General features: G+C 45.7%; 1 pseudogene; it reads left to right on the top strand.

The window, feature by feature from the left end:
- The first annotated feature begins 536 nt into the window (after positions 1-536).
- On the top strand, positions 537-743 carry LOC142261651 (U2 spliceosomal RNA; annotated as a pseudogene).
- Positions 744-21,804: the final 21,061 nt, after the last annotated feature.

Below are 21,804 nucleotides of genomic sequence, written 5' to 3'. Positions count from 1 at the left end.
AAAAGATTAGGGTTTGGGGATGATGAAAGGGCTTTCTACGGGCAAGGATGGCAAAGGGTGGCAGTGACGGAAAGTCAGGCAGCCTGTCCTGTCCTGTCCTGTCCGTCCGTCTTTTTGTATCATGAATTGGAAAGACTGCAAGGGGGAGGGGAGGTGCTTGGAGGAGGAGGAGTTATTCAGATTAATTGCAGTGGGCGGCGGCTGCAAAAAGCATCATTCTTCTTGTTTTTGCTCTGCAAAACAGCCTTTTCAAGGGTTGGCTTGGGTGACAAAATGTCTTCTGTAGGCGTGGGTTTGTCTCCCTCTCCCTAAGATGTGTCCGGTATAGGCCAGGGTGCCACTCAAGGCCGTAACCAATTCGGGTTATAGCTTCTCGGCCTTTTGGCTAAGATCAAGTGTAGTTTCGGAGGACGCTACCTTGGTCGGTACTGGAAGGTGCCTGGGATTGCACGTCTGCCGGCCTTGAGGAAGTGTGTGCGCCTTCTGGTGACACATAGCCCTCTTGTGCCTGGACGGTTCCCAGGCAACGGGAGGCGATCACCTTTGTTATTTTGAAGTCCTACTGATAAACAGAAAAAAAAAAAAATTAAATCTGTTCTTATCAGTTTAATATCTGATACGTCCCCTCTCTGGGGACCATATATTAAATGGATTTTTAGAACAAGGAGATGGAAAAAATCTTGCTCTGTCCACTCCACGCATTGACCTGGTATTGCAGTACCTCCAGGACCGGTGCACCCCTTCTTAACCCAGTTTCCAAAAGCAGAACTCAATTCACCTGATTCAAATGAGCCCCATTAGTGAATTGAAAGAAAGCAAAAACTTTATATGCACCTCAATTTGGCCAATTCACTTTTCACACTTTCACCCTTTTTTTTATCTTTCACACCTTTTACTTGCTTTATTGATGCAAAAGCTGTGCCAAATAGCAAACTCATCTCCACTCAACTTGACCAACTCTGCTATGTCCCGTGCAGTATCTTATTCTCAGTCTTATCTAGATCATTTGCAATTGAATAGAATAGATCCCTTTTGGACACATTGGATTCAGCTGCTGCAGTGACTGCAGGTGTTAGAAGATGCAGACTTGGCATCAGGTGCTGTCTATCAGATTCCACTCCAATTAAAGCTTCCATTGTTTTTCGGTGTTTTCTTTGAGCAATGATGATGTCTTTAGTGATCTGTTGGCTCCCTCTCCTGGAGGAAGAGTTTGCTTGCTCTTGGACTTTCAAAAAGAGAGGTCATGATAGACATTTAGCTTCTGAGCCCAATTGGGGACAGTCATGGGTGATGAATGTTTTGCAACCTGCTGCGAAGCCTGATACCGCAATATAAGGAACGTCAAATACTAAGAATGGGCGGCCTATGAAAGAATTAGTACTTTCATTAAGCATACTTAAACGGCTAATTGGGAATAGACAAACTGTAAAAAGCCCTCTGAGAAAGCCCCTCTCTAACCTTTGTTAGTAAGCTTTTCTGTAGTCTGCCTGTTGATGTATTTTCCGTTTGAACAGTGCACAACATGAAGTGACGGAACACTGGCTTGTCACAATGTCCCCCGCTGACATCACGATAGCGCTGCTGCCTAGAAAGCCAGCTGCGCAGCAGAAGTTGCTCTTTGGGTGGGATGGTGGGCTAATGTATCTATTCCTGCTTGGTGTGAGTTTGACATGATCTAGAGCAACGAGTTCCAGCGGCTAGCGGTTGATTATTGGCTGTAATGGGGCTTTCTGGCTGGTGCCAGCCTTTCTTCTTAGCACACAGGAACCACAATCCCTACACCATGCTTCGATGGATTCTCTCATCCCAGCCCAGTAAAACTACATATTTCACACAGTTATAAGCAGCCCATGGGCATTCACCTGGATTAAAACCCATAACAGCTCATAGACCAAACAATCAATCTACCACTGGACCAAAGACAGGAAGCTAAATCCACTGCCTGCGGTAACTAACTTAATCCTATAGTCTACTCACACAACAAACCCAAGAGAAAGGAAAAAAACATGGCTTCGATTATCCATCCAATGAAAACGCATAACCATTGTGAGCCATTGGACAATGCAATTGCACACATGGTGACATGGTGCACGGCCCAATGAATCAAGTCTGTACTTCATATTCACGGTTTAAGCCCTTGGGTTCTAATGTGTCCAGAGTACATATCCAGAAAGATTCCCTTTCTTTGTGCTAAGCACAAGTCAACAATACGTTGTAAGCAGATTCTATTACCAGTCCCACACCATTTTGTGACGCATAATCGCACAGTGGCCCAATTAAGATTCCAAGTCATCGAACATGTCCCAGCCATACGCAGAGGAGGCGATAGAATTAGGAAGCTCAAAGAAAGGGAATCTTTCTGGATATATACTCTGGGCACGTTGGAACCCAAGGGCTTAAACCATGAATATGAAGAACCGACTTGATTCATTGGGCCGTGCACATTTTTTCTAACGCCCGGTTCTTTTTCGTGTTCACACTATATATGGCTCCAGTATGTATGGAGTTCCATTCTTCCTTGTTTTTTATTTGTCATGTTTGTCTGATTACCTTGTCTAACAGTTTTTTCTCCCCTTTCTTTACCTTCCAGGTTCCCATAGTCACGTGAAATATCCCTGTTGCACTTGATTACGGCTCACTATTCACTATAGGATGTCTTATATCTAACATCACACTCTCACCCATCAGCACTCTATAGGTTTGTATAAGGTATGCGCTTACACATCCGGTCCTCCATAGGTATTTCCACTTATGTAGCACTATCCCTATGATCACTCATAACTCATACCCTTGTAGTCAATTACAGCCTCCTCTCTCCCCTCTCCCCTTCTCCCTTTCCATCTATAATTTTGCCAGTACAATATTAGTTTACATTAGGCACACACTCACATATTCCTTTCCTTAGTGACTTATTGTAATTCACATTCGCATACAATTCTCTATGCCTGCCCCATTACTACATTCATACCTACTTGACCCTATCCTGATACCCCTTGTCTCACCTTGTTGGTCCCTACACCTGTTATCATCTCCTTTCCTGTGTCTGTCTTGTCACACAACACATTTTAGCATATCCCTTGTGCTCCTTATTACCTGTCCTGCCTATTAGAATTATGTCCATTATGTCCATGCATGGCCCAATGAATCAAGTCTGTACTTCATATTCATGGTTTAAGCCTTTGGGTTCCAATGTGCCCAGAGTATATATCCAGAAAGATTCCCTTTCTTTGAGCTTCCTAATTCTATTGCCTCCTCTACGTATGGCTTGGACATGTTCGATGACTTGGAATCTTAATTGGATCACTGTGTGATTATGCGTCACAAAATGGTGTGGGACTGGTAATAGAATCTGCTTACAATGTATTGTTGACTTGTGTTTAGCTCAAAGAAAGAGAATCTTTCTGGATATGTACTCTGGGCACATTAGAACCCAAGGGCTTAAACCGTGAATATGAAGTAAAGACTTGATTCATTGGGCCGTGCACCATGTCACCATGTGTCCAATTGCATTGTCCAATGGCTCACAATGGTTATGCGTTTTCATTGGATGGATAATCGAAGCCATGTTTTTTTCCTTTCTGTTGGGTTTGTTGTGTGAGTAGCCTATAGGATTAAGTTGGTTACCGCAGGCAGTGGATTTAACTTCCTGTCTTTGGTCCAGTGGTAGATGGATTGTCTGGTCTATGAGCTGTTATTGGTTTGAATGCAGGTGAATGCCCATGGGCTGCTTATGACTGTGTAAAATATGTAGTTTTACTGGGCTGGGATGAGAGAATCCATTGAAGCATGGTGTAGGGATTGTGGTTCCTGTGTGCTAAGAAGAGAGGCTGGCACCAGCCAGAAAGCCCCATTGCAGCCAATAATCACTTAATAACTTTTTCAACTTGTCATCATATGGGAGGCCTTCCATTCCTTGTAGTAGTCTAGTTGCCCACCTTTGAACTGACTCTAACTTCTGAATGTCCTTTTTAAAATGTGGAGCCCAAAACTGGTTCCCATATTCCAGATGTAGCCTTACAAGTGATTTATAGAGGTTGATCATCTTTACTTATCATTTAAAACTTTCAAACTGGTACACTCAACACATAAAGCCCCCCCCTTTTAAAGAGTAGTTTCCCTGTACCTAAGTGGGGGTCTACCTAGGTTGGAGCGAGTGGACCTTCGGGGTCCGGTGTCAGTGGTGACAGGCAGTGGGGCAGAGGGAACAGTCAGTTCCTCCTCCCTGCTATCATGTGGGGCAGGCGGAGGCGTAGGGGAGCTGGGTACAGGTACATCCCTGGGCACTGGCTCGCGGTTAACCGTTTCCATCATTTCTTCATCCACGGGTTGTGGGAACAGTATCACTGGAAGGATCACCGCACCGTTCTGTGTAGGCCAGTCTGCTGGAAAATCACCCATCATGGTGTGGATTACCTCTTTTTCCTTCTCCACTGGACTGGGAACTGGAGCCTCATCCGCTACTCTCAATGCTGGTGGGCACTTCTTCAGGTGGTCTCGGGAAACCGTGGCCAAAGTCCCCCCCTGGTCACGGCTGATCTGGTAGGCCTTCCCATTCTCCCATCCTGTGGGCTGGACTACATACGGGGTTTTTTCCCATTGATCATCCAGCTTGTGGGCCCTTCTTTTCCGCTTCAGCACTACATCCCCAGGTTGGAAGGAACCGGCAGGCGCCTTCTTGTTGAAGCACTGCTCCTGTTGTCCCCGACTCCGGCACAAGTTCTTTTCAACATACTCCTGGACCTGTCGGTACTGTGTCCTCCGCCGAGTGTCCCATTCAGCTGTCGACAGGAGTGCTTCTGAAGCTTCCAAGCCCATTTCCAGATCCACTGGTAGCCGGCCGGGACGAGCTCTCATCAGGTATGCTGGAGTGCATTTCGTAGAGCTGGAAGGGATGTTGTTGTACATATCGACCAGGTCAGGTAGCTTCTCCAGCCACAGGTTCCGCTCTTCCAGTGGTAACGTCTTGAGGAGGCCCAGGACCAAGTGGTTCATCTTTTCACAAATGCCATTGGTTTGGGCGTGGTAAGGCGTGGTCCGGATTTTCTTGCAGCCGTACAACTGGCAGAATTCCTGGAATACCTCTGCTTCAAAGGCCGGACCCTGGTCGGTAAGCACCCTCTCCGGGTACCAATGCGGTCAACAGAAATAAGCCTGGAAAGCCTTAGCAGCGGTGCGGCCGGTTAAGTCCTTAACTGGGACAACCACCAGGAACCTCGAGTAGTGGTCTACGATGGTCAGAGCGTAGGTGTACCCACTTCGGCTGGGGGTGAGCTTTACATGGTCAAGGGCAACCAGCTCCAGCGGTTGGTGTGTAATGATCGGGTGTAGGGGTGCCTTCTGGCTGGCCTCGTCCTTCCTTCTCAATGCGCAAGGGCCACATTCTCGGCACCAGGCCTCCACAGATTCCCGCATTCCACTCCAATAGAACCGCTCTCTTAACAACATCTCTAGCTTCTTCCACCCGAAGTGCACTGCACCATCATGGTATGCTTGCAGGACGGTGGGCACTTTAGCCTGGGGAATCACCAGCTGGCGGATCTTCTCGTGAGTCTTTGGATTAATCAGCTCGCGATACAACTTCCCCTGGTGTAGGTATAGCCGGGTCCGTTCTTGCCACAGACGTTGGGCTTCGGCAGGGGCAGCAGGGTCTATCCCAGCAGAACCCTGTTCCACTAGAGTCTTGACCAGGCGGACAGCAGGTGCCTGGTCCTGAGCTTCCTGCCAGTCCTGTCGGGGCAGCGGATCCAGGTTCACCCGTTGTTGGTAGACGTGCACCTTCTCAGTGAATGGCCGGTGAAATGCAGGCAACTCGATCTCTTCGAGGTCATCATCCTCTGGCCCCTCTTCCGACAGGTGGGGCATCCGGGAGAGTGCATTGGCATTGACGTTGGTACGGCCGGCCCGGTACTTGATGGTGAAATCGTAGTTGGCTAACCTGGTCACCCACCGCTGCTCCAACGCGCCCAGCTTGGCCGTATCTAGATGGGTCAGCAGGTTATTGTCTGTGTACGCGGTGAACTTGGCTGCTGCCAGGTAATGGCGGAAACGCTCGGTGATAGCCCACACCAGTGCCAAGAGCTCAAGCTTGAAGGAGATGTAGTTCTCAGGGTTCCTCTCAGTCGGTCGGAGTTTTCGGCTAGCATAAGCTATTACCTTTTCCCTTCTGTCTTGGACCTGGGATAGAACAGCCCCCAAGCCCACATTGCTGGCGTCGGTGTAGAGGATGAATGGGCGGCTGTAGTCAGGGTACGCTAGGATTTCCTCTCCGGTCAGGGCTGTTCTCAGCTGGCGGAAGGATTCCTCATGCTTTTCTTCCCACACCAATGGGGCTACTAGGGATCTACCACCCTTGGTCTGTCCTACGAGGAGGTCTTGCATGGGGGCAGCCATCTTTGTGTACCCCTTAATGAAGCGACGGTAATATCCCACCAGGCCCAGAAACTGCCTCACTTCCCTCACTGTGGTCGGTCTCGGCCAGTCTTGGATGGCGGTGATCTTCTCGGGGTTGGGGGCGACACCTTCCGCACCAACCACATGTCCTAGGTACTGCACTCTGGGTTTCAGCAGATGACACTTTGAGGGCTTCAACTTCATCCCATACTTGGCAAGGGACGCGAACACCTCGGCTAGGTGCTCCAGGTGGGCTTCATACGTCTGTGAGTACACAATCACATCATCCAAGTACAGCAAAACGGTCCCATAGGCAGTCTTCTCTCAGTCTTCCGGTGCCACGGCCACCTGCCAGTACCCGCTGGTGAGGTCAAGGGTGGAGAAGTAGTTAGCGGTTCTCAGCGAGGCCAGGGACTCTTTGATGCGGGGCAGAGGGTAAGCATCCTTATGCGTTATCTGGTTAATCTTCCGGTAATCCACACACATCCGCATGGTGCCATCCTTCTTCTTAACCAGCACCAACGGAGCGGCCCAGGGACTACAGCTGTCCCTAATAACCTCTGCCTCCTTCATGTTCCTCAACATGTCTTTGGCGCATTGGTAGTGCGCAGGGGGAATAGGCCTGTATCTCTCTTTAATAGGGGAGTGTGTACCGGTAGGGATGTGGTGTTGAACCCCTTTAATCTGCCCAAAATCTAGAGGGTGCTTGCTAAAAACCCGCTCATACTCCTGTACCACCCGGTATACCCCTTCCTTGTGGTGTATGGGGGTATCATCAGTGCCGACATGTAGCTCTCGATACCACTCGCCTAACTCCCCCAGGGATGAGTGGGAACCGGCAGCAGGCGGTGTGACCGGGGGAACGGCTTCATGGATCGTGTGGGGATCTAGAGTGAACAATTTGGCAAGGGTAGCGTACCGGGTGGTGCATGAATGCACACATATTGGTTTTATAATCTTATTGTATTACTTTATATTCTTATTTCACTTGTGCATATCTCCACCATAATCCTGGCTAAGAAATATAGCTTTTTTTGGGGTACACAGGTAGTAAGGTCTTCTTTCTATTTCTTTAGGGGTGATATAGCCTGGTGGAACTCTAGACCTCTAACATTATATATGCACCCTTTTTCTTTATGGTTCTTGGACACCTTATAACATTCTTCCATACATATATATCTTTCTCATAAATTATAAATAATTAGGCATTTTTATATATTTTATTTACATTTTCATAAATAACTTTTTACAAAGCATGGGGGACATTCTCACATACATATAATTTTCATGTACGCATTCTGAAAATTTACGCATAAACCGTACACACTCCTTTTTGTAACAATTTCTATAACTCATTCGCTGAACTCTCATCCCGGATATTCATTCTTACACCGAATTTCCTGTTATAACACAACATTCATGATTTTTATTCAATTTATTTTTATTTTTTAGGTTTATTAGTAGTGATGAGCGAGTACTAAAAAGCTCGGGTGCTCGAAGCTCGGGCCGAGCCTCCCAAGATACTCGTGTACTCGGCCCGAGCACCGAGCCCAATGTTATCCTATGGGAGACCCGAGTATTTTTGTGAAATGACCACCGGCAGCATGTAGAAACCCTAAAAATGGCACAAAAGTCTCCGAAGAGTGCTCAAATGACATGGCAACAGCATGGGGAAGACCCCTTGAAGCATTTATCACTCAAAAGTCACAGCTGTGAATAATTTTGTCCACGTTTTACGCCATTTTTACGGACTCACCAGAAAACCTTCCAAAATGACACCAAAATGATTTTTCATAGCGGAAATGTTAAGGGCACATACCCAATAGTGAGATAGAGCTAATGTATGTTACTTTTTGAGATCAATACATGAAAGATTTTACGTAAAACATTGTGTGGCACTCCGATGTCCCTGAGAAGAGACGTACATAAAGGCCTCTGAGTCTAATGTGCCCATTTTGAGGAACTGAGTCTTTGTAGTATTTTCCTTTGCCAGGGCAGTCCAAAATTGTGAGGTTCACCAATGCCCCTGCATACAGACGTGCATGATGGCCTGTAAACCTGAAGTGCCCATTGTAAGGAAGTGGGTCTATTGTAGTATAGCCCTTAGGCAGGGCAGCCAAAAATTGGGAGGCTCTACGTTGTCCCTGGATAGAGACGTGCATGAGGGCCTGTAAACCTGAAGTGCCCATTGGAAGGAAGTGGGTCTTTTGTAGTATAGCCCTTTGGCAGGGCAGCCAAAAATTGGGAGGCTCCACGTTGTCCCTGGATAGAGACGTGCATGAGGGCCTGTAAACCTGAAGTGCCCATTGGAAGGAAGTGGGTCTTTTGTAGTATAGCCCTTTGGCAGGGCAGCCAAATATTGGGAGGCTCCACGTTGTCCCTGGATAGAGACATGCATGAGGGCCTCAAAACATTAAGTGTCCATTGTCAGGAAGTGGGTGTATTATAGTATAGCCCTTAGGCAGGGCAGCCAAAAATTGGGAGGCTCCACGTTGTCCCTGGATAGAGACGTGCATGAGGGCCTGTAAACCTGAAGTGCCCATTGGAAGGAAGTGGGTCTTTTGTAGTATAGCCCTTTGGCAGGGCAGCCAAAAATTGGGAGGCTCCACGTTGTCCCTGGATAGAGACGTGCATGAGGGCCTCAAAACATTAAGTGTCCATTGTCAGGAAGTGGGTGTATTATAGTATAGCCCTTTGGCAGGGCAGCCAAAAATTGGGAGGCTCCACGTTGTCCCTGGATAGAGACGTGCATGAGGGCCTCAAAACATTAAGTGTCCATTGTCAGGAAGTGGGTGTATTATAGTATAGCCCTTAGGCAGGGCAGCCAAAAATTGGGAGGCTCCACGTTGTCCCTGGATAGAGACGTGCATGAGGGCCTCAAAACATTAAGTGTCCATTGTCAGGAAGTGGGTCTTTTGTAGTATAGCCCTTTGGCAGGGCAGCCAAAAATTGGGAGGCTCCACGTTGTCCCTGGATAGAGACGTGCATGAGGGCCTCAAAACATTAAGTGTCCATTGTCAGGAAGTGGGTGTATTATAGTATAGCCCTTAGGCAGGGCAGCCAAAAATTGGGAGGCTCCACGTTGTCCCTGGATAGAGACGTGCATGAGGGCCTCAAAACATTAAGTGTCCATTGTCAGGAAGTGGGTCTTTTGTAGTATAGCCCTTTGGCAGGGCAGCCAAAAATTGGGAGGCTCCACGTTGTCCCTGGATAGGGACGTGCATGAGGGCCTCAAAACATTAAGTGTCCATTGTCAGGAAGTGGGTGTATTATAGTATAGCCCTTTGGCAGGGCAGCCAAAAATTGGGAGGCTCCACGTTGTCCCTGCATAGAGACGTGCATGAGGGCCTCAAAACATTGTTCCCATTGCAAAGGAGCGGGTCTCCTGTCGTTGTAATGTCCATTCTGCAAAGAATGGGCGAAAAAAATTACCACTGGGGGTATACCTGAAACAAAGGCCTAACTCTTGTAACGGTCATCATGGTGGCGCATGAGGAGAAGGAGGAGCAGTCCAGCGATTATCCAAAGTCCAGAAGTGTGTACCCATGGGTGACTGGAGGTACATGGCAAATTCCCGTTACAAACTTTAAATTCCGCTCTCATTTGCTGGTGGTGTGGTGAAGTCTGGCCCAATCCAACCCTTGTTCATCTTGATCAGAGTCAGCCTGTCAGCATTTTCAGTTGACAGGCGGGTGCGTTTATCTGTAATGATTCCACCTGCGGCACTAAAAACACGCTCTGACAAAACGCTAGCGGCAGGGCAGGCCAGGACTTCCAAGGCGTAGAGAGCCAATTCATGCCACGTGTCCACCTTGGATACCCAATAATTGTAAGGCACAGAGGAATGTCGGAGTACAGTTGTTCGATCTGCAAGGTACTCCTTGAGCATCTGGGCAAACTTAGGATTTCTTGTGGCACTACCCCGCACCTCAGGGGCTGTGGTACGTGAGGGGCTGAGAAAACTGTCCCACATCTTAAAGACTGTTCCCCTACCTCTGGCGGATTGGACTTGTGCCTCTCTCGGCTGTACGCCTTGGTTGTCCACTGATTCCTGACCTATGCCGCTAGCGTTTTGTGAGGGGAATGCTTTGCCTACTTCCGTGACTATGGCCTTCCGGAACTGCTGCATTTTGGTTGACCTCTCCGCCTCGGGAATAAGAGACATAAAGTTCTCCTTGTAGCGTGGGTCTAACAGTGTTACCAACCAGTAATGATTGTCGGCCAAGATGTTCTTAACGCGAGGGTCACGAGACAGGCAGCTTACCATAAAGTCAGCCATGTGCGCCAGACTCTTAACAGCCAGGACTTCAGTAGCCTGACCAACACGTTGACTGAACATGCTGTCCTCCTCCTCCTCCTCCTCCTCCTCCTCATCTACCCTGTCCTCTGGCCAGCCACGCTGAACCGAGGATATGACTGGTGTGCATGTCATATCCTCAATTTGGCCGGAGATTTGCTCCATGTCTTCATCCTCCTCCTCGTCATAGTCCTCCACTGCACGTTGTGATGAGACGAGGCTGGGCTGTGTGTTATCACCCACACCCACTACTGTTTCTTGCTGCAACTCATCGCGCTCCGCCTGCAATGCATCATGTTTGGTTTTGAGCAGAGACCGTTTTAGAAGGCAGAGTAGCGGTATGGTGACGCTAATAATGGCGTCATCTTATACCTTTATGATGTTATTGTTTATTCTAAAGCAAACAAGATTTTAGGGTGTATAAAAAGGGAGATTAGATCCGGTGATCCCAACGTATTGTTAACCCTCTATAAATCACTTGTAAGGCCACATCTGGAATATGGGGTAAAGTCCTGAACAGGTTGATAACCATTGGTTTGAGCATGGTAGGGTGTAGTGCGCATCTTCCTGCATCCGCCATAACCTTCCCTTAGGATATACTGTGCCCTTATCAGATTGGTTGTACAAGGTTGCTTCTCTTATTGGATGGATTTCAAGCTGCATGGATAATGTTCATTTAAATGATGTGGATAGAAAGACTGAAGATATCTACATGTAGTCCATCATGAATCAATACTATTTTACACAGTCATAAGCAGCCCATGGGCATTCACCTGCATTCAAACCAATAACAGCTCATAGACCAGACAATCCATCTACCACTGGACCAAAGACAGGAAGTTAAATCCACTGCCTGCGGTAACCAACTTAATCCTATAGGCTACTCACACAACAAACCCAACAGAAAGGAAAAAAACATGGCTTCGATTATCCATCCAATGAAAACGCATAACCATTGTGAGCCATTGGACAATGCAATTGGACACTTGGTGACATGGTGCACGGCCCAATGAATCAAGTCTTTACTTCATATTCACGGTTTAAGCCCTTGGGTTCTAATGTGCCCAGAGTACATATCCAGAAAGATTCTCTTTCTTTGAGCTAAACACAAGTCAACAATACATTGTAAGCAGATTCTATTACCAGTCCCACACCATTTTGTGACGCATAATCACACAGTGATCCAATTAACATTCCAAGTCATCGAACATGTCCAAGCCATACGCAGAGGAGGCAATAGAATTAGGAAGCTCAAAGAAAGGGAATCTTTCTGGATATATACTCTGGGCACATTGGAACCCAAAGGCTTAAACCATGAATATGAAGTACAGACTTGATTCATTGGGCCATGCATGGACATAATGGACATAATTCTAATAGGCAGGACAGGTAATAAGGAGCACAAGTTATATGCTAAAATGTGTTGTGTGACAAGACAGACACAGGAAAGGACATGATAACAGGTGTAGGGACCAACAAGGTGAGACAAGGGGTATCAGGATAGGGTCAAGTAGGTATGAATGTAGTAATGGGGCAGGCATAGAGAATTGTATGTGAATGTGAATTACAATAAATCACTAAGGAAAGGAATATGTGAGTGTGTGCCTAATGTAAACTAATATTGTACTGGCAAAATTATAGATGGAAAGGGAGAAGGGGAGGGGGGGAGAGAGGAGGCTGTAATTGACTACAAGGGTATGAGTTATGAGTGATCATAGGGATAGTGTTACATAAGTGGAAATACCTATGGAGGACCGGATGTGTAAGCGCATACCTTATACAAACCTATAGAGTGCTGATGGGTGAGAGTGTGATGTTAGATATAAGACATCCTATAGTGAATAGTGAGCCGTAATCAAGTGCAACAGGGATATTTCACGTGACTATGGGAACCTGGAAGGTAAAGAAAGGGGAGAAAAAACTGTTAGACAAGGTAATCAGACATAATGTAACCAGTTGATCAGACATGATCACCTGGTTTGAGACCCCCTGCCTTACACTATATAGATATCATGTTCATTCCCCATCTATCTTGCTCAGGAGAGCATCTCCCTCCCCCGGCACCAAGAGCAGCTCATACTGAATTGTTACATTGACTAGTAACACTGCACACAGAAATGCACCTTAATATTCCACTGTTAACCCTTTCCTCCCAGCAGTAACACACAACTCCTCACCTTGATATCATGGTGATTTATGGTCAGAATGACTTCAATGCGATCAGTGATTTCTATTCTAGCTCTGCTCACATAGATTTTATATCCACACTCAACTATAGGCCGTTCTTCATATTTTGGGGGCTTTTAGTCAGATATACTAGTTTGTGCCTGTATAGTATTGGTGTAGATGGGAGTGTAGGGCATGGGTTACATGGCACTGTGGTGGAATACTGATGGGAGGTATTGGTGCTGTGTTTGATGCTTCTACTGGGTATTTTCCTACAAATACTGGAACAGCTCACTGCTTAGAATGATCCTTCCCAGCTCTATAATATATTATATATACCCCACAATGCAGGCTCACACACACATTTGTCTCAAGTGTGTTGTAGGGACACAGATACAGTCTTGGTCATGTGACTAAAGGCTACTTTACACACTGCGATATCGGTCCCGATATCGCTAGTGTGGGTACCCGCCCCCATCTGTTGCGCGACACGGGCAAATCGCTGCCCATGCCGCACAACACCGACCAGACCCGTCACACATACTTACCTGCCCGGCGACGTCGCTGTGTCCGGCGAACCGCCTCCTTTCTAAGGGGGCGGTCCGTGCGGCGTCACAGCGACGTCACTGAGCGACCGCCCAATAGCAGCGGAGGGGCGGAGATGAGTGGCCGGAACATCCCGCCCACCTCCTTCTTTCCTCATAGCGGCTGGGAGGCAGGTAAGGAGAGGTTCCTCGTTTCTGCGGTGTCACACGGAGCGATGTGTGCTACCGCAGGAGCGACGAACTACATCGTTACTGCTGCAGTAACGATAATCGAGAATGGAGACCCATGTCACCGATGAGCGATTTTGCACGTTTTTGCAACGATGCAAAATCGCTCATCGGTATCACACGCAGCAACATCGCTAATGCGGCCGGATGTGCGTCACAAATTCGGTGACCCCAACGACTCCGCATTAGCGATGTCGCAGCGTGTAAAGCCCCCTTTAGTGGGAGTGGTGTACAGGGTCTTAGCAGTAAAGAGTATTCCATATTTCTGCCAGATACCCACAGAGATATTGAAATCTGAAAAAAGAGACTTCTGCTCATTGAAGGTAAGAACTGCTCACATAGCGTTCAACTCCACAGCAAACGAGTGCTCTAGCACTGGCATCTCAGCAGGGATATTCCCCTACTACACATGTGTGTCTAGGTCACTGTGACAGTTTACAGGACATAACTCAGGGCACCTAGACAGAAGGCAGAGGGACTACTTTCTATTTCTGGTGTAGAGCTTAGTACAATATATATATATTTATACTATTACATGGGACACATGTACCTTGTATTACCATTATTCGCTGTATATGAACCCCTTTTCTCCAGGCATTATTTGTCTATAGCATTTTTCACGAACCTGAGGCAACTGAGAACCCTTCAGTGAAGGAATTCCACTAACCCTCACAATACCTACCAGGGGCCTCCCTGCAGTAACTCAGGTAGTTGTACCCATTCTCTTTCCGCATTCTATGTGTTCTTCTTCTTTCTTCTTTTTTTTCTTTTTTCTTCTTTTTATTTCTATCATGTAGTTCAGGGGTTTATAGATATATGTCCTGCATCTCATATTTCCTTTAGTGGTGCTTCTTACCCATTCTCATATCATTTACCCTAGTATTTCATGATCCTGAGGCGACTGAGAACCCTTTAATAAAGGAATCCTTTTTCACCTGAATTGTCAAGTGATACTTACCAGTGACTATCACGTAATGTTACAGGTAGTTCCATTTTCTTCCTCTTCTTTCTCTCCTTTCTTCTTTGTCACACGGTCCATTGTGTTATAGCCCACGTGTCATGATAACACTTGTACCATCTTTTCATTTAGATTCCACCTACAATTATTTACCGATTCCAGTTCTGGAATAGGCTTTCATCATCTACTCACTAGAATTCTCAAGTTCATAAGGTACTGAGACATATACATGTTCACACCATTATAAAGAACAAAGTATAAACATTGAGGTTTTTCTCACACCCATGTTCCTGTGTTCTTTGATATGATATGTGTTCATTTCCTTCACTATATAGGATTGCAAGTTTTCCATTTGTACCTTAATGGCAATGACGCTATACAATTGAACACATATCATCCTGTTATCCATATAGGTGTGTATTTACCTGCTTGACTATTTTTGGTTGTTTGATCCAGAATGTTTCTCCAGATAGGTCATGTGGAAATTTTCTTTCCTCAGTACAAATGTTTTCACTATGGCTTTGGAAAATTTTTTTGTATGTGCATCATGGTCATTTGACCCATTGTACTCTCAAGTAGCAATATATTGTACTGTTATGTTGTACTATGTACTAATTACGTGTTTATATGGTTTTGTAACCCTTTATGATCTTAGATAACTTTATCCTTGATAAAGACCTAAAAACAAGCTCGAAACGTTGGATGAATTATCCTTTTGCACAAATAAAGAATTTTCAGCATTCTAAGAGTTCTTTTCTTACGTTATTGATCACTATAGTGTGCCAGAGCTATTTCTATTGAATTGACTCTTATTTTTTCTGAGCACCTGCTATATACACAGTGAGCCAGACATATTCAATTTTCATTCAGAAGGCAGAGGGAAGCCTTAGCAGCTGAGCCTATATCTTGGCTTGTGAGCATTAGAACAGGCCGGCGATTACAGGGTAACATGAAAAATGTCCAGCTTGCATTATGACTAGAACATGACAATATCCTTTTAAGTACTAACCTATGATGCGTTCCTAAGCAGTTGATGTTATATGTTCTACATTTCATTTTCTGCATACTTTCCAAGTAGTAGAATTTGCTTTGATATAGGCAACTGGATTTTCACAATGAAAAGGCAAAGGATAACGCCCGAAAAAGACGCCATACATTATGTCAGTGCCATCACTGACAAACCTGGATTGACCATGAAATACATCAATCCCCTTAAAGGTGAGTTAAAACAAGTTTTAACTAAATTGCCTTAATATTGTCATGCATTAGAATGACTGTCTTAGGTAATGATAAATATTTTCTACAGGAAGAGGAGTGTTTGCTGAAACTGAAATCGAAAAAGGGAGTTTTGTTGCAGAATATCGAGGTGAGCTCACGTATGCACTTACGATGGTAGACAACTACTCGAGATTTATGGTTGTGGTACAAGTCAAAGATCTAATGGCCCATACTGCAGCGAAGGTCTTCCAAGCACACTTATGCAGACCTCATGGCTACTCAGAGAGAGTCCTCACAGATCAAGGCACTGCCTTTGAAGCGGAAATCTTCAAGGACTTCTGCAGCTTTTACCGATGCAGGAAGATGCGTACTACACCCTACCATGCTCAAACCAATGGTTATCAACCTGCTCAGGACTTTACCCCATATTCCAGATGTGGCCTTACAAGTGATTTATAGAGGGGTAACAATACGTTGGGATCATCGGATCTAATCTCCCTTTTTATACACCCTAAAATCTTGTTTGCGTTAGAATAAACAATAACATCATAAAGGTATAGCAGTACCGTTTCAAAGTTTCGGTGTCCCAAGCAGCATTCCATCAGCCTCTGGAAGGTTCCTGGCAAATTGCACAGCTCGAAGGGCATGCTTTTGAACTCGCAGAGACCCATCGGGGTGGCAAAGGCGGTCTTCTCCCGGTCTGCCTCAGCAACGGACACTTGCCAATAGTGACTAGTGAGATCAAGGGTAGAAAAATAATTTGCAGTTGTCAATGCAGCTAGCTATTCCTCAATACAGGGGAGTGGTGCTGTCCTTCTTCTTTAACAGGACCAACGGAGCTGCCCAGAGGCTACAACTGTCACGGATAACCCCAGCCTCCTTCATGTTGCTCAACATGTCCTTGGTACACTGGTAATGTGCAGGTAGATTTGGCTTATATCTCTCTTTGATGGGTGGGTGTGCACTTGTGGGGATGTAGTGTTTGACCCCTTTTATTTTTCAAAAGTCTAGCGGATGTTTGCTGAAGACTTGCTCGTATTCTTGCACTAGCCTGTAGACCCCCTTCTTGTGATGTGAAGGTGTGGAGTCAGTGCCTACGTGTAATTCCTTACACCACTCCTCTGGCTGACTTGGTGAGCTGTCACTGAATGGGTGGGCTGAAGCAATGGTGGATGCTGCTGTTTGGATAGCATGTGTATCTACTGAGAACAGCTTATCAATGGTGGCAAATCGGAGCAGCTTAATCTTTTGCTCTCCGCAGTTCAACACTCTCATGGGCACTCTTCCCTTCCATATTAATGAATAAAACTATGATGTAAATAGCATATAGATACCCCACAAATGCAGATAAAAGTAGGTTATGGGAAAAGGGGGAAGAGAGAAACAGGAAAATAGTGGAATAAAGTATACCTTCCAGGTGGGAGAGGAAATGGCAGCACAGCCAGTGGAGGTGAAGCAAGGGGAGCCTGCAACTAAAGAGTTGAGAGCGTTATCACATGGTGACTGAGCCTGATTGTAACGGGAGCATAGAGGTGCCGATCCTGTCTTACCTGCGTTGGTGTAGAAGTGGGTGTCCTGTGGTGGAGTCAGCTATGTGCAGTGGTGGCCGTGGGTTCTTTTATGTGCGACCGTAGTAATAGCTGTGCCCACTTCCTGTATGGGAGTGGAATGCAGTGAGGCTAATGGAACGCACGCCTGCGCATTTGTGTTTAACGTCGCGCATGTGCAGAACGGAGAAAAGGCTGCGCTCACTTCCTAATGAAAGGGAGTGAGACGCAGCTGGGAAGGGAAGGGAAAAGATTAGGGTTTGGGGATGATGAAAGGGCTTTCTACGGGCAAGGATGGCAAAGGGTGGCAGTGACGGAAAGTCAGGCAGATGGTCCTGTCCTGTCCTGTCCGTCCGTCTTTTTGTATCATGAATTGGAAAGACTGCAAGGGGGAGGGGAGGTGCTTGTGCCCAAAAGGAGGAGTTATTCAGATTCATTGCAGTGGGCGGCGGCTGCAAAAAGCACCATTCTCCTTGTTTTTGCTCTGCAAAACAGCCTTTTCAAGGGTTTGGCTTGGGTGACAAAATGTCTTCTGTAGGCGTGGGTTTGTCTCCCTCTCCCTAAGATGTGTCCGGTATAGGCCAGGGTGCCACTCAAGGCCGTAACCAATTCGGGTTATAGCTTCTCGGCCTTTTGGCTAAGATCAAGTGTAGTTTCGGAGGACGCTACCTTGGTCGGTACTGGAAGGTGCCTGGGATTGCACGTCTGCCGGCCTTGAGGGAGTGTGTGCGCCTTCTGGTGACACATAGCCCTCTTGTGCCTGGACGGTTCCCAGGCAACGGGAGGCGATCACCTTTGTTATTTTGAAGTCCTACTGATAAACAGAAAAAAAATGAAAATCCAGTTGCCTATATCAAAGCAAATTCTACTACTTGTAAAGTATGCAGAAAATGAAATGTAGAACATATAACATCAACTGCTTAGGAACGCATCATAGGTTAGTACTTAAAAGGATATTGTCATGTTCTAGTCATAATGCAAGCTGGACATTTTTCATGTTACCCTGTAATCGCCGGCCTGTTCTAATGCTCACAAGCCAAGATATAGGCTCAGCTGCTAAGGCTTCCCTCTGCCTTCTGAATGAAAATTGAATATGTCTGGCTCACTGTGTATATAGCAGGTGCTCAGAAAAAATAAGAGTCAATTCAATAGAAATAGCTCTGGCACACTATAGTGATCAATAACGTAAGAAAAGAACTCTTAGAATGCTGAAAATTCTTTATTTGTGCAAAAGGATAATTCATCCAACGTTTCGAGCTTGTTTTTAGGTCTTTATCAAGGATAAAGTTATCTAAGATCATAAAGGGTTACAAAACCATATAAACACGTAATTAGTACATAGTACAACATAACAGTACAATATATTGCTACTTGAGAGTACAATGGGTCAAATGACCATGATGCACATACAAAAAAATTTTCCAAAGCCATAGTGAAAACATTTGTACTGAGGAAAGAAAATTTCCACATGACCTATCTGGAGAAACATTCTGGATCAAACAACCAAAAATAGTCAAGCAGGTAAATACACACCTATATGGATAACAGGATGATATGTGTTCAATTGTATAGCGTCATTGCCATTAAGGTACAAATGGAAAACTTGCAATCCTATATAGTGAAGGAAATGAACACATATCATATCAAAGAACACAGGAACATGGGTGTGAGAAAAACCTCAATGTTTATACTTTGTTCTTTATAATGGTGTGAACATGTATATGTCTCAGTACCTTATGAACTTGAGAATTCTAGTGAGTAGATGATGAAAGCCTATTCCAGAACTGGAATCGGTAAATAATTGTAGGTGGAATCTAAATGAAAAGATGGTACAAGTGTTATCATGACACGTGGGCTATAACACAATGGACCGTGTGACAAAGAAGAAAGGAGAGAAAGAAGAGGAAGAAAATGGAACTACCTGTAACATTACGTGATAGTCACTGGTAAGTATCACTTGACAATTCAGGTGAAAAAGGATTCCTTTATTAAAGGGTTCTCAGTCGCCTCAGGATCATGAAATACTAGGGTAAATGATATGAGAATGGGTAAGAAGCACCACTAAAGGAAATATGAGATGCAGGACATATATCTATAAACCCCTGAACTACATGATAGAAATAAAAAGAAGAAAAAAGAAAAAAAAGAAGAAAGAAGAAGAACACATAGAATGCGGAAAGAGAATGGGTACAACTACCTGAGTTACTGCAGGGAGGCCCCTGGTAGGTATTGTGAGGGTTAGTGGAATTCCTTCACTGAAGGGTTCTCAGTTGCCTCAGGTTCGTGAAAAATGCTATAGACAAATAATGCCCGGAGAAAAGGGGTTCATATACAGCGAATAATGGTAATACAAGGTACATGTGTCCCATGTAATAGTATAAATATATATATATTGTACTAAGCTCTACACCAGAAATAGAAAGTAGTCCCTCTGCCTTCTGTCTAGGTGCCCTGAGTTATGTCCTGTAAACTGTCACAGTGACCTAGACACACATGTGTAGTAGGGGAATATCCCTGCTGAGATGCCAGTGCTAGAGCACTCGTTTGCTGTGGAGTTGAACGCTATGTGAGTAGTTCTTACCTTCAATGAGCAGAAGTCTCTTTTTTCAGATTTCAATATCTCTGTGGGTATCTGGCAGAAATATGGAATACTCTTTACTGCTAAGACCCTGTACATCACTCCCACTAAAGGGGGCTTTACACGCTGCGACATCGCTAATGCGGAGTCGTTGGGGTCACGGAATTTGTGACGCACATCCGGCCGCATTAGCGATGTTGCTGCGTGTGATACCGATGAGCGATTTTGCATCGTTGCAAAAACGTGCAAAATCGCTCATCGGTGACATGGGTCTCCATTCTCGATTATCGTTACTGCAGCAGTAACGATGTAGTTCGTCGCTCCTGCGGTAGCACACATCGCTCCGTGTGACACCGCAGAAACGAGGAACCTCTCCTTACCTGCCTCCCAGCCGCTATGAGGAAGGAAGGAGGTGGGCGGGATGTTCCGGCCACTCATCTCCGCCCCTCCGCTGCTATTGGGCCGTCGCTCAGTGACGTCGCTGTGACGCCGCACGGACCGCCCCCTTAGAAAGGAGGCGGTTCGCCGGACACAGCGACGTCGCCGGGCAGGTAAGTATGTGTGACGGGTCTGGTCGGTGTTGTGCGGCATGGGCAGCGATTTGCCCGTGTCGCGCAACAGATGGGGGCGGGTACCCACACTAGCGATATCGGGACCGATATCGCAGTGTGTAAAGTAGCCTTTAGTCACATGACCAAGACTGTATCTGTGTCCCTACAACACACTTGAGACAAATGTGTGTGTGAGCCTGCATTGTGGGGTATATATAATATATTATAGAGCTGGGAAGGATCATTCTAAGCAGTGAGCTGTTCCAGTATTTGTAGGAAAATACCCAGTAGAAGCATCAAACACAGCACCAATACCTCCCATCAGTATTCCACCACAGTGCCATGTAACCCATGCCCTACACTCCCATCTACACCAATACTATACAGGCACAAACTAGTATATCTGACTAAAAGCCCCCAAAATATGAAGAACGGCCTATAGTTGAGTGTGGATATAAAATCTATGTGAGCAGAGCTAGAATAGAAATCACTGATCGCATTGAAGTCATTCTGACCATAAATCACCATGATATCAAGGTGAGGAGTTGTGTGTTACTGCTGGGAGGAAAGGGTTAACAGTGGAATATTAAGGTGCATTTCTGTGTGCAGTGTTACTAGTCAATGTAACAATTCAGTATGAGCTGCTCTTGGTGCCGGGGGAGGGAGATGCTCTCCTGAGCAAGATAGATGGGGAATGAACATGATATCTATATAGTGTAAGGCAGGGGGTCTCAAACCAGGTGATCATGTCTGATCAACTGGTTACATTATGTCTGATTACCTTGTCTAACAGTTTTTTCTCCCCTTTCTTTACCTTCCAGGTTCCCATAGTCACGTGAAATATCCCTGTTGCACTTGATTACGGCTCACTATTCACTATAGGATGTCTTATATCTAACATCACACTCTCACCCATCAGCACTCTATAGGTTTGTATAAGGTATGCGCTTACACATCCGGTCCTCCATAGGTATTTCCACTTATGTAACACTATCCCTATGATCACTCATAACTCATACCCTTGTAGTCAATTACAGCCTCCTCTCTCCCCCCTCCCCTTCTCCCTTTCCATCTATAATTTTGCCAGTACAATATTAGTTTACATTAGGCACACACTCACATATTCCTTTCCTTAGTGATTTATTGTAATTCACATTCACATACAATTCTCTATGCCTGCCCCATTACTACATTCATACCTACTTGACCCTATCCTGATACCCCTTGTCTCACCTTGTTGGTCCCTACACCTGTTATCATGTCCTTTCCTGTGTCTGTCTTGTCACACAACACATTTTAGCATATAACTTGTGCTCCTTATTACCT

This window comes from Anomaloglossus baeobatrachus, unplaced genomic scaffold (assembly GCF_048569485.1).
Source record: "Anomaloglossus baeobatrachus isolate aAnoBae1 unplaced genomic scaffold, aAnoBae1.hap1 Scaffold_231, whole genome shotgun sequence".
Lineage (NCBI taxonomy): Eukaryota > Metazoa > Chordata > Amphibia > Anura > Aromobatidae > Anomaloglossus > Anomaloglossus baeobatrachus.
The sequence above is the reverse complement of the archived record's forward strand: the minus strand, read 5'-3'. Positions and strand labels throughout refer to the sequence as shown.